This window comes from Rattus norvegicus, chromosome 10 (genome assembly GCF_036323735.1).
Source record: "Rattus norvegicus strain BN/NHsdMcwi chromosome 10, GRCr8, whole genome shotgun sequence".
Taxonomy (NCBI): Eukaryota; Metazoa; Chordata; class Mammalia; order Rodentia; family Muridae; genus Rattus; species Rattus norvegicus.
Genome location: NC_086028.1, coordinates 100166176 through 100179546, shown reverse-complemented (window position 1 = coordinate 100179546; position 13371 = coordinate 100166176). Strand labels below are relative to the sequence as shown.

General features: G+C 49.3%; 1 pseudogene; it reads right to left on the bottom strand.

The window, feature by feature from the left end:
* Positions 1–7988: 7988 nt before the first annotated feature.
* On the bottom strand, positions 7989–9012 carry LOC134480641 (keratin-associated protein 4-5-like; annotated as a pseudogene).
* Positions 9013–13371: the final 4359 nt, after the last annotated feature.

Here is a 13371-nt window from a genome sequence, read left to right as displayed (position 1 = left end):
AAATGATGACTCTAGAAGTCTGTACCTCAAACTCTAAGCAAAAAGCCGGCTGTGGGAGTGCACCCGCTGCCTTTCTGCTCCAGAGACCCCAGGGTATCTGTCCATCACCGATGTGCCGCCCCTCTGGGAGATGGGAGGGCGGCGGCCCACTGGCGTCTGCCAATAGGAGAGGAGATCCGGAGGCCAGTTTCCTCTTGTGCAGAGGCCATAGTATTCTCCTATAGGAACCCAGAGGAGACTGAACCTCTCGAAGGCGCTAGCAGTCCCAACATTCTGGGCTGTCTGCCTCTCTGACTGACACCGGGGTGGATGTTGTACTGTCACAACTGTTGTCTCTGGGAATTTAATGGGCGCATATTCTGTTTGACTGTCACCCGAGAGCTTTACTAACACAGCTACCATAATCCTGGACGTATTTGTAGCCTCTTATATCCACCCAGGGAAAGCGAGTCTCCTGGAGAGAGCTTCTTTGTAATGTGACTTCCAGACATAGAGCTCTTTGCCTCCCAGACCCAAGCTCTCGACCCCTGAAAACACGCAGTAGGAAGGAGACTCCTGAGTATGGCCGATTCCCGTAGGGGTGAGAGTGATGGGTCTTTTACCTTGTTGTCATCCAAACTAGGTTAGCTACTTTTCTCAGTGCTGTGACAAAACACCAGGCAGGGACAACTTAAGGGAAGCAAAGGTTTATTACGGCTCAGGGTTTCAGAGGGATTGCGGCGGTCCATCATGGCGGGCATCATGGCCCGCATCACAGCCGGAGGCGGGGCAGAGCAGCTGTTCACATTCTGCTGGGTGAGAAAGCAGAGCAGGATGGGGACCAGGGGCAACTTTCAGGGGCTCTCTTCTAGTGACCTACGTGCACTGGTGAGACTCCACTACCTAAGCCATGGCTGCCGGAGCCAACTAAGAGAAAGTGGGATGGTCAGCTGACCTGGGTCTTCAGGCCCTACTAGTTGGCTACTGTGTAGATAAATGAAAGAGCTGGCGCGGGGTGTGGGAGAACCGGAGTCCTTCAGGCCCTGTCTCCTGTCATTTCTAAGCTCTGTGCTTGGCTCCTAGGCCTGAGATGATGGGTGGAGGCCCAGATCCTGATCCAGTGTGGAGAACCAGAAAGCCAGGCAGCTCTCTCTCCAGGGTAGCAGGGAAACTGAGGTGCTGAGAAGCATGGTGGTCTCTGATGTGCTGATAAAAAGATAAAGAGAGGTTATGTCCTGGGTTTCAGCACTAATGATATGTTGATAAAAAAGAGAGGATAGATATGTTCTATGGAGGTCTGGGGGGGTGGGTATGGGAAATGGGGGTGCCTCTGAAGGCCCATGCTGAGACATCATGACCGTACAGTACAGAATAGAGTTTATTCAGGGATATGGGGAGGGGAGTTAAGAGGGTAGTAGGGCAGAGAAAAAGAGAGAGAAGTAGAGAAATAGAAGAAGAGAGGAGGAGAGCAGGAGAGACCACCATGAGCATGTGGAGAGAAGGGGAAAGGGAATGGGGAGAGAGGGGACAGAGGGGAAGAGCAAGAGAGAACAAGAGGGAGCAAGAGAGTGAGGAGGGGTTGCCAGGTAACTGTGGGGGTGGAGCTTAAGCTGCAGCTCAGCTCAGAAGGGCAAATACTTGCTGGAAACTTCCAGAAGAGACTGGGTTTTGGAGAGAGTCTGGGAAAGAAGAGAAGGAAGCTATTGGCAGGGGTCCAGCAGAGGCCGGGGCTGTGGGCAGACCAGGATGGCTCCCCACCATCATTTAACTTGTATTTTTCGACTGGTGGTATCACTCAATCGAATGCAGATCATAAAAATTACAATTGATGTTTCAATTAGTTATAATTTACGGAGTGATTACATTTAATTTCTCTTTTATTGTATTTTAATGGCTTCAAATTTCTTGTTGATGAGATTCAGCCTCATGATCTGAAGTCACAGGCCACGGGGTGGAGATTGGGCTCAGGTTCTCACCGGGGCAGGTGGGCATGGCATAGTTCTGGAGCCCCTCGATCCTTCGGGGGCCTCCCCTGCTGACCCAGAAGGCTTATATCTTTTGCTGCCTGGGCTGGGGTGTTTGGCATGGAAGTGGAAACCGCAAAGTATGCAGGCAGCAGGAGGAGCTTGAGGCTCCACTGCCCACAGCTGTCTCGCTGGTCTTGCTAATGGGAAAGGAGATTTGTGTGTTCTTAAGAATCTGGCAGAGAAAGAGGGTGGGTGAGGAGCTGGAAATAGACTCTGAATCAAGATGACTCGACTCAGGGAGAGGCTCAACCCTGAAACCCAAGTGCAGAAAGGCTGCTAGGGGTGTGTGTGTGTGCGTGTGTGTGTGTGTGTGCGTGTGTGTGTGTATAATATGTGTGTAGTGTATGAGTGTATGTGTGTGTAGTATATGTGTGTGTGTAGTGTATGCATGCATGTGTGTGTAGTATGTGTGAAGTGTATGAGTGTATGTGTGTGTAGTATGTGTGTGTAGTATATGTGAAGTGTATGAGTGTATGTGTGTGTAGTATGTGTGTGTAGTATATGTGTGTGTGTAGTGTATGCATGCATATGTGTATAGTATATGTGTGTATGTGTGCAGTGTATGAGTGTATGTGTGTGTGTAGTGCATGTGTGTGTAGTGCATGTGTGTATAGTATATGTGTATGTGTGTGTAGTGTATGCGTGCATGTGTGTGTAGTATATGTGTATGTATGTATGTGTGTGTGTGTGTGTGTGTGTGTATGTGTGTGTGTGTGTGAAAACTGTGCCTAGGACCTGGAAAAATGGCAAAGTGGTTGAGAGCTGTCTGTTACTCCAGTTCCAGAGGATCGGAGGTCCTCTTTTGGCTAGGGGTGTGTGTGTGTGTGTGTGTGTGTGTGTGTGTAGTATGTGTGCAGTGTATGAGTGTATGTGTGTGTAGTATGTGTGTGTAGTATATGTGTGTGTGTAGTATGTGTGCAGTGTATGAGTGTATGTGTGTGTAGTGTCTGTGTGTGTGTTTGTGGAGAGATGGCTTAGTGGTTAAGAGAGCTGTCTGTCACTCCAGTTCCAGAGGATTGGAGGTCCGCCTTCGGTCTTCAAGGACACAGGCCTGCATGTGGTGTATATATAAAGGCAAAACACCTAAACATAAAGAGTTAAAAAAACAAAAAAAACCCCAAAAACAAAAGAGAACAAACCAACCCCCAAATCAACCATACCAAAAACTGCCTTCCCTCAACTGGCCTAGGGCAGCTGCTGGCTCAGGTACGTGTTGCTTAATAAATATCGGGGGGATGCAGAGAGCACCGGCACTCTTCGCCTCAAGCCTGGGAAATGTTCTGGACGGCAGCACCACCACAACCTCTCCTTTTGAAGCTCCCGTTATTTGGAGAAAGTTCCAAGCCGATCCACCTCTGTCTGGCTTGAAGCTGGCTAATGGCTGGCGGTTGTACAGAGGCGCTCGGCTGCCAGCTGCCGAGGAAGGGCCCACACTGTGTAGTGTACAATAGTGGCTTTGCAGCTCTGCTCCATGCCTGGACCTCGGCCCTGCTGTGCAACCACCCAGGCTATAGAGGATGAGGAACCGGGCTCCCCTGTGGAATTGGGTAATTGGAGACAACCCTCAGGGCGTCTGGCCAAGCCGCCACTAGGCAGCGCTCACCACACGACCGGCTTTGAAGGGGTCTTCAAAGAGTCTTCAGGAAAAGCAAGCCGGACTCTGTCAGCTCTATGAACCGAGGTGGAGGTGGGGCTTCCCCAGGTGGTAGGTAAGAGTGGGCACATCAAAGTCGCACGAACCGGACCTGCGGCTGCCACAGGGGCTGCGGGACATTTGCTATTAAAGGGGATCCGGGGCCCGTGGAGCAGGCAGCTGGGCTCCCGGTTCTCTGTCCACCGCAGGCACTCGGGGGCGACGCAGATGACTTCGTCCTCTGCCCCCTCGTCTACACCGTCAAGTCAGCGGGAGGTGGCAGATCGCCTGCCAGTGTGGCCCTGTCCTGAAAACCATAATAGAAAAGAGAAGACGTCTCAGAGAGTGAAGGGTTCAGGAGGCAGGGGGAAAGTCTGGGTGGTGACTGTGCTTTTCAACTTCAGCCAGTTAAATTAGACAAGGAGAGTGAAGACCCAACCAGGGCATCTGGTCTTCCTGACTCTGCCATAGTCTTAGGCAAAAGAAGAAGAAGAAAAAGAGGAGGAGGAGGAGGAGGAAGAGGAAGAGGAAGAAGAAGAAGAAGAAGAAGAAGAAGAAGAAGAAGAAGAAGAAGAAGAAGAAGAAGAAGAAGAAGAAGAAAAAGAAGAAGAAGAAAAGGAAAAATCAAAAGAAACACCCGTGTGTGCTTTCCCCATGGCCCAGGAGTGCTGGCTTTTTGACAATTTCCAGTCTCCCAAGTGACTACAAGACACTCCATGCCTTACTAATTTATCAGATTTGAGGAAGAGAGAGATGGTCATAAGTCAATTCCACTAAGGGATTTATTTATTTATTTTTTATGACAGAGAGGGTCTTGGTCGTCAAGGCTGATCTGGAACCCGCTCTCCTATAGAGGCCTAGGATGGCCTTGAACTACCAGTAGTCTTCCTGCCTTAGCCTCACAGATGCTGAAATTATAGGTTGAGGCACCATACTTGCAGGACTCCTTTACTTATCCGCCTTTAAGAAAATCTCCCCAGGAGGCCACCCCAGTGGCTGAGTCGAAGGCTTGATGTAAGTGCCACTCTGGGAAGCAACTGGAGTCTCCAGCAGCTGTCTTCCAGCCGAAGCTCTACCTATCTTTGGGGCAGCTGACAAGGTAGACATGTGCTGGTCTTGTTTCCTTCCCAGTGCCACCAGGAAATAACCACCGACAAGTCGGCCTCAAATATCAGAAGTGGATTTTCTCCCCGTTCTAGAGGCCTGAGGTCTGGGACTCAGCTGTTAGCAGGTCTGAGCTCTCTGATGAGGCTCTGGGGTATCAGGGTGGAGGTGGGGTGGTAGGTGGGGACTCTTCCTTGTTTCTCTGAGTTTTTGGTGGCCCTGGCTTGCTGCTCAGTTCTCTGTCACCATGGAAACATGACCCCTTCCCTCCTGTTGCTCTGGTATCTGACTTACGAGGACTTCAGTTGGACCTAGTGGCACGCTAATTCATGGGTCCCCTGACCCATATCCAAAATACACCCCCAAGCTCTCTTCTCAAATGGGCGTCCATTCTGAGGTTCTGAATGGACATGAATTTTGGGGGACACTTCCCCTCTCCCTCTTGTATCTTCTCTTTTTTTTTCCTGGTCACATATCCTTTCTCTGTTAGGAAACTGTCCCTTCCCCAATCCACATGAGGTAGAAGGGCTGGTAATTGTAGTGGATTTTTCCTGTCCCCTGGCCACAAGGTAAGACTCATAATCTCTCTGAACAATCACGTATGTGTCCCAGGTTGTAGGTGTGGGTCTGAGGGGAATGGGGTCTGAACAGCCCAATCAGACTCATCCCAGGGGTTTGGCTATTTCCCAGGAGATTGAAGCAGAAGGGGACTACAGTGAGCAGAGAGAATTGAGGGATCTTGCTGTAGGGTCTCGCTGCAGGCTCGGAGGCCATCTCCCCTTCTGCCTCAAGAAACTGGGGCTGAATGCAGTGGCGCATGCCTTTAATTCCAGCACAGAGGCAGGGAGAGCTCTGTGAGTTCGAGACCAGCCTGGTCTACATAGAGAGTTCCAGGACAGCCAGGGCTACATCGTGAGAGACCTCGTCTTGAAACCAAACCAAACCAAACCAAAACCAAAACTAACAAGAAAGCAAGCTTGCAGTTGTGGTGCAGGAATGGGTTACGTGTGGTCATTGTGGGCAGATCCAAGCAGAGGATGGGAGGGGATGGGAAACCCAGGCCTGTCTGTGGCTATCCTCCTCCTCCATTAACCAGCTGAAAAGCCATGAAGGGAAATCCGGGGTGTGCTTATGTTTCTTGCCTCAGAGCAACCACTTAGGGAATGCTGGGCACCCATCAGTGGGTGTGCATGAGGAGGGCTGAGGTATCCAGCCATCAGGAACATTATTAGAAGGATTTTCACTCTGGGTAGGTACTGTACTAGATTAATGACTTTAATAAGCACACATCAGGCCCCTCCTGTGTGCTGGGTCCCAGGGTTGTAGGGCTGTGTAGAGAAAAGACAATATTGAGGTAAAGTAGGTCAGTTGGAGGCAAGGAGGCTCGAGAGGTGGACTCTGCTCCGGAGGTGCCAGGTGGGAGAGTGGAAGGCAGCCCAATGCAGCGAGGGAGGCAGCTCCTCGCGGTTCCACAGCGGGTGCTTGGAAGCATTTGTTGAATAAATGAATTTAGATGATTTTATGGTTCACTTGCTTATGTCTGCCGGTGACTCACGCTGTGCACATCCTTCCTTTTGTGCAGCCTTCCCCAGCATACAAACACACAGATATACAGGCACACACACACACACACACACACACACACACACACACACGCACACCCACACGCACGCACGTGCACACACACTCACACAAACACACCGGAGCCCGCACTTGTATACGGTCGATTGCTAGGTGCACGCCTGGCACCTGGAGTGCTGAGTAAGCATCTGTGGTCCACATGCCTGCGTGGCTGTCAGATGGATGATTGGCAGCTGGCGGCGGGGTAAACAAGCCCTGCTCACTTTACTGTCTGCCCCTCCCTGCGGAGGTGCTGGGAGCGCTGCATGGCTTCTGGTACATGGGCTTAGATTCAGCTCCTAATGACTCACTTTGTGGATTATCCACGGCCTGCTTCATTTATGACATCTCTTTTTTTCAACGGTAAGCGTCTGGGACACATTTAGCAAGAGCTAGGCATACGTGACCATTTTAACAGGAGTTCGTGACTCTCACAGTACCTGGGGAACCTGGGGGCTTTTCAGAAGGGGCGGAACGAAAACTGCAAAGAGAAGCACGAGGTGGGGGTTGGGGGTGGGGTTGATGGTTGTTTAGAAAGTCCCGGGGCATGGGAGGGGTCAGCTTTTGCTCCCTCGAACCCCATTCTTGGAAGGAAAATAGTGGTGCAGGTCCCACATTCAGCCACTAGATGTCAGTGTTTCTTAACAGATGGAGCTGGAACTGGCCTCTGGAAGAGTACGTATGGGGTGAGTGTGGATGTGAATGGGTGTCTATTTTATGGGTGGGAACTAATAGGTAAGAGTTTCCCTGCATCTTATGCAGAGAGTCGTCTGAGGGTCCCTAGAGTTCAGACTTACATTATCTCCAACCAGTCCAGCGGCAGACACGTGTGTGTGTGTGTGTGTGTGTGTGTGTGTGTGTGTGTGCGCGCACACGTGCGCGCGCGCGTGTGTTGTATACGACGGTGTCAGCAAGGAGAGGGTGGTGCTGGGTGCTGGGTGGGTGGAGGAGAGGCAAAATAGGGCCCGCTGAGGAGAGCTGAAAGAGAAGATCTGGGGAGCAGTAGCTGGGAGCCTGCTGTTCATCACTTCCTCATTGAGAGAAAGGAAAGACAATGTCAGATGCGGAGGGAGAGAAGAAAGCCAGCCATGCTGGGGCGAATCCACCTCATGTAGCATCGAAGTATGGACCACATCAGACCCCGTGCAATGCACACTTCCATGCTCCCGTGTGTCCCAAGCTTCACTCCTGGTAGAGCTGTATGTGCTCCAGAAGTTCCCAGAAAATGTACCAAATGGAGGTTGTAGAGATGGAGGCGGAAGAGGAACATCGGAGTATGAAGAACAATGGAGCCCCAGTACACTCGTCAGAGGATGAAGACAGACACACAGACACACACACACACAGAGATACACACACACACACAGATACACACACACACACACAGATATATACACACACAAACAGACATAAACACAGACACAGACACACACACACAGAGATACACACACAGAGATACACACACACAGAGATACACACACACATACACACACAGATATATACACACAGATATATACACACACAGACATAAACACAGACACACACAGACACACACACAGACACACACACAGACACACACAGACACACTCACACACAAGACACACAAACAGACATAAACACAGACACAAACACACACACACAGATACACACACACAGAGATACACACACACAGAGATACACACACACATACACACACATACACACACACATACACACACAGATATATACACACACAGATATATACACACACAGACATAAACACAGACACACACACAGACAAACACACAGACACACACAGACACACTCACACACAAGACACACATACAGACACACACAGAGACACACACACATACACAACACAGATATACACACACACAAACAGACATACACACACACAGGAACACACACAGGCACACACACAGACACACATACAGATACATATACAGACACACACACACAGACACACACAGACACACTCATACACAGACACACACAGGCACACACAGACACACTCACACACAGACACACACAGGCACACTCACACACAGACACACACACACTCACACAGAGATACACATACAGACACACACAGAGATACACACACACACAGACACACACACACAGAGATACACACACACATATACACACACACATACACACAGATATATACACACACAAACAGACATAAACACAGACACAGACAGACACACACACAGACACACACAGACACACTCACACACAAGACACACATACAGACACACACAGATACACACACAGATACACACACACAGATACACACACACAGATACACACACAGACACACACACAGATACACACACACAGATATACACACATACACACAGATATATACACACACAAACAGACATAAACACAGACACAGACAGACACACACACACGCATACACACACAGATATATACACACACAGACATAAACACAGACACACACACAGACACACACACAGATACACACACAGATACACACACAGATACACACACAGATACACACACAGAGATACACACACACACAGATACACACACACATACACACACAGATATATACACACACAAACAGACATAAACACAGACACAGACAGACAGACACACACACACGCATACACACACAGATATATACACACACAGACATAAACACAGACACACACACAGACACACACACAGACACACACACAGACACACACAGACACACTCACACACAAGACACACATACAGACACACACAGAGACACACACATACACAACACAGATATACACACACACACAAACAGACATACACACACACAGGAACACACAGGCACACACACAGACACACATACAGATACATATACAGACACACACACAGACACACACAGACACACTCACACACAGACACACACAGGCACACACAGACACACTCACACACAGACACACACAGGCACACTCACACACAGACACAGACACAGACACAGACACAGACACACACACACAGACACACACACACACACACACACACACACACACACACACACACACACACACGCTTTCCTCCTGGCTCTGGTGCAAGACCTAAGGATCTTCAAATGTAAGGCAGGGATTGGCTCTTGAGCCCCCAAGGGCAGTCCTAAAAATGTCTCCACTCAGGGCTCCTGGCCTTCTTTGGAGTATGGTGGCGGCAGATCACAGGCTTCAGGTTTTACACAGAGATAAGAGAGGTTATCCGGCCGCCTCCCTTGGTTGCTTCCCCACAGAGTCTCAAGTTCCGTCATTAGAGACTGTGATTTATTTAGGTCAGGCCCTGGCTCCCCCTAGGAATTTTACATAGTTTCTTGCATGTAATAGACTGTTCAGTAAATATTTGTCAACCAAAGACTCCATTAAAATAAAATACCCTGAGGACGGACAGACCATTTTCGTTTGCTAACACTTCACTGTGAATTAGTTGATCACACTAACTAGTGCCCTAATGAGGTTCTGAGGGCCTGTAGTTCCAATAGGAAGTCCCCGGGCAAGGGGGAGACGCCTGGTTTGGGCAAACATCTAGGGCAAGATGCGGCTTGGTCGGGAGAGGGCAGCTGTGCTGAAGGTCAACACAAGGACTGTGGAGTGCTCACTGCTGCCGAGGATGATGGCCTTTCCCCGTGGAAACTCTCCAGTGATTCCTGCGGTCTCTGGGAGAGAGTCCAAGTCCTCTCCAAGGTTGGGTATGGAACTGCTTTCTGGTCTGGACAACTCTCAACACCCCAGTTTCAGATCTGGACCCTTGGATGCTTCAGCCTGACTGGTCTTTGAAACCTAATAGTGAGGTCGCCTTTATTAAGCCGCAAGCATCACCTTCGCCCCATCCCCTGCCTGCATCTTTGCTAGGTTAATGCCGATGAGTTACTCGCCTTGAATGGACCTACCAGGGAGCCTGTGAGGCAGGAGAGATGGGACTAGCACCATTCTAACCCCACCAGGGTGACCCAACAGCTGCCCACACACTTGGACCTTGTCTAATTAAAGCAAGAGTGAATGCAGGTGTTCACCTATGTTCTAATTTTATCTCATTGCTGTGACAGAACATGACCAAAAGCAACGTTAGGAGTCAAGGGTTCATTTGGCTTCCGGGTCACAATCCATCATGGAGGGAAACCAAGGTAGGAACTCGGGACAGGAACCTGAAGGCAGGACCCACAGAGGAAGCTGCTTGCTGGCTTGTTCACTTCCAAGCTCCTGTTTGACTAGCTTTCCCTATTTTACTATTTTAATCTATCTCTTCATCCATCCATCCATCTACCTACCTATGATCAGGATTTCATTATGTAGCCCTTGGCTGACCTGGAATGTACTATGTAGACCAGCTTGCCTCAAACTCATAGAGATTCATCACTTCCTCTGCTTCCCCAGTGCTGGGATTAAATGCTTGTCTCTCTCATATAGCCCAGGACCACCTACATAGAGAATGGCACTGCCCACAGTGGGTTGACCCTTTAGCATTAGTTAATAATGAAGACAACTCCTCACAGACATAATCCTGGAAATCCATCAGTTGAGACTCCCTTCTCAGGTGACTCTAGGCTGTGTCGACAGTTAAAGGTAACTAGATGTGCTGGGTCTGCCAACTTGACACAAGCTACAGTCATTGCAGAGGAGGAATTCCTAATTGAGGAAATGCTTCCATAAGATCAAGCAACAGAGAAGCCTGTAGGGCATTTTCTTAATTAGTGGTTGATGGGGGACAGCCCAGCCCATTGTGGGTGTGGCCAGCCAATTGTGGGCGGAGCCACACCATTATGGGCGGAGCCATCCTTGGGCCGCTGGTCCTGGGTTCTATAAGAAAGCAGGCTGAGCAAGCCAATGGGGAGCGAGCCAGTGAGCCAAATAAACCATTTCCTCCCCAGGTTTTGCTTTGGTCATGGTGTTTATCACAGCAATAGTAACCTTAACTAAGACCGGGACACTTTGTAAGGGATGCTTCATGTTTCCTCAAACAGGAGACACACAAAATCCCAGCAGCCGTTCCACTTACCTTTGAGTGACAGCCAGGACACCCAGGTTTGTGTGACGTTGAGTACCTCCCGAGTTCATCTGCATCCCTGTAGGAGCACTCTGTAGCTCGAAGAACAAATTGGAAAGTAAACCAGTGCCAATTATGTTGGCATAAAATAAAAAGGGGAAAGAGCCAGAAATTAGTTAACATATGGAAGTATAAACATGTATACACAAACCAGGAAGAGTGGGGTCAGAGGTTCCTCCGTGTGTATGTAGGATGCGTGTTCCCATGTGCACATTCATGGGTGTGGATGTGGGTGTGACTATGGCCTGATGTCCTGTGGGTCAGAGACAATCTTTTTAAATGATTTATTATTTTGTGTACTTTGGTGTTTTGCCTGCATGTCCGTGTGAAAGTGTCTGATCCCCTGGAACAGGAGTTACAGACCATTGAGACTTGCCATGTGGGTTCTGGGATCTGAACCTAGATCCTCTGGAAGAGCAGCTAGTCTTGACCACTGAGCCATCTCATTTCTCCAGTCACCATGCTCTTGTTTTAGAGGGACTATCCCAGGCACCATGCTCTTGTTTTAGAGGGGCTATCCCAGGCACCATGCTCTTGTTTTAGACAGGCTATCCCAGGCACCATGCTCTTGTTTTAGAGGGGCTATCCCAGGCACCATGCTTTTGTTTTAGAGGGGCTATCTCAGGCACCATGCTCTTGTTTTAGACGGGCTATCCCAGGCACCATGCTCTTGTTTTAGAGGGGCTATCCCAGGCACCATGCTCTTGTTTTAGAGGGGCTATCCCAGGCACCATGCTCTTGTTTTAGAGGGGCTATCCCAGGCACCATGCTCTTGTTTTCTGGGGGCTATCCCAGGCACCATGCTCTTGTTTTAGAGGGGCTATCCCAGGCGCTGTGCTCTTGTTTTCTGGGGGCTATCCCAGGCACCATGCTCTTGGCACCATGCTCTTGTTTTTGGGAGCTACCCCAGGCACCATGCTCTTGTTTTGGGGGGCTATCTCAGGCACCATGCTCTTGTTTTAGAGGGGCTATCCCAGGCACTATGCTCTTGTTTTCTGGGGGCTATCCCAGGTACTATGCTCTTGGCACCATGCTTTTGTTTTTAGGAGCTATCCCAGGCACCATGTTCTTGTTTTGGGGGGCTATCCCAGGTACCATGCTCTTGTTTTAGAGGGGCTATCCCAGGCACTGTGCTCTTGTTTTCTGGGGGCTATCCCAGGCACCATGCTCTTGGCACCATGCTCTTGTTTTTGGGAGCTACCCCAGGCACCATACTCTTGTTTTGGGGGCCATCCCTGATACCTTTAGCTTCTCTATCTATATAGCACATCTCTGGTAAACTGCTTGGATGTAGACGTGCTAATGGTTCATCAGAAATGTTTCTGAACTCTTTGATCCCACATGCAGTAATGGCCTCACTTCTCCTTTGTAACAGAAGAGTCGTTATTTTTTCTGTCTATGTAGTCTAAAGAGTCTAAAATGTCCAGGGTTGGTCTCAACCTCCAGGGTACAGCAACCATCCTTCAGCCTCTGATAAAAACACTGGTCTCTAAAGCGATGGTTCCTTGCTTGGATCTTTCTTTCTTTTTTTCCTTTAAAAATTATTTCTTTTATTTTATGTGCATGAGTGTTTTGCCTGCATATATGTATGTGCACCTGTGCTGGGCGTCCACACAGGCCGGTGGGAGGTTGAGCCCTCTTGGAACTGGGGTTGCAGACAGCTGTACGCTGCTATGTCGGTGCTGGGACCTCTTCCCGGTGTTCTTTTTGATTATCTCTCCCAGCAACCTCTTTAGAAAGGTACACAGGAAGCCACATTGATTGTTTTGAATTTTTGGATGTCTGAGACTTTTTCTTCAGTGGTTCTTTGCCTGGTATGTTTCTAACAGAGCCTCTTCCTGGCATGTCTGCTGTCTTCTGGGACCCGGATCTGTTGTTGGGAAGCTGATCCCCCCCCCTTCTTTGTAGGAAGGTTCTTCCCCTTCTCTAGAGAATCTG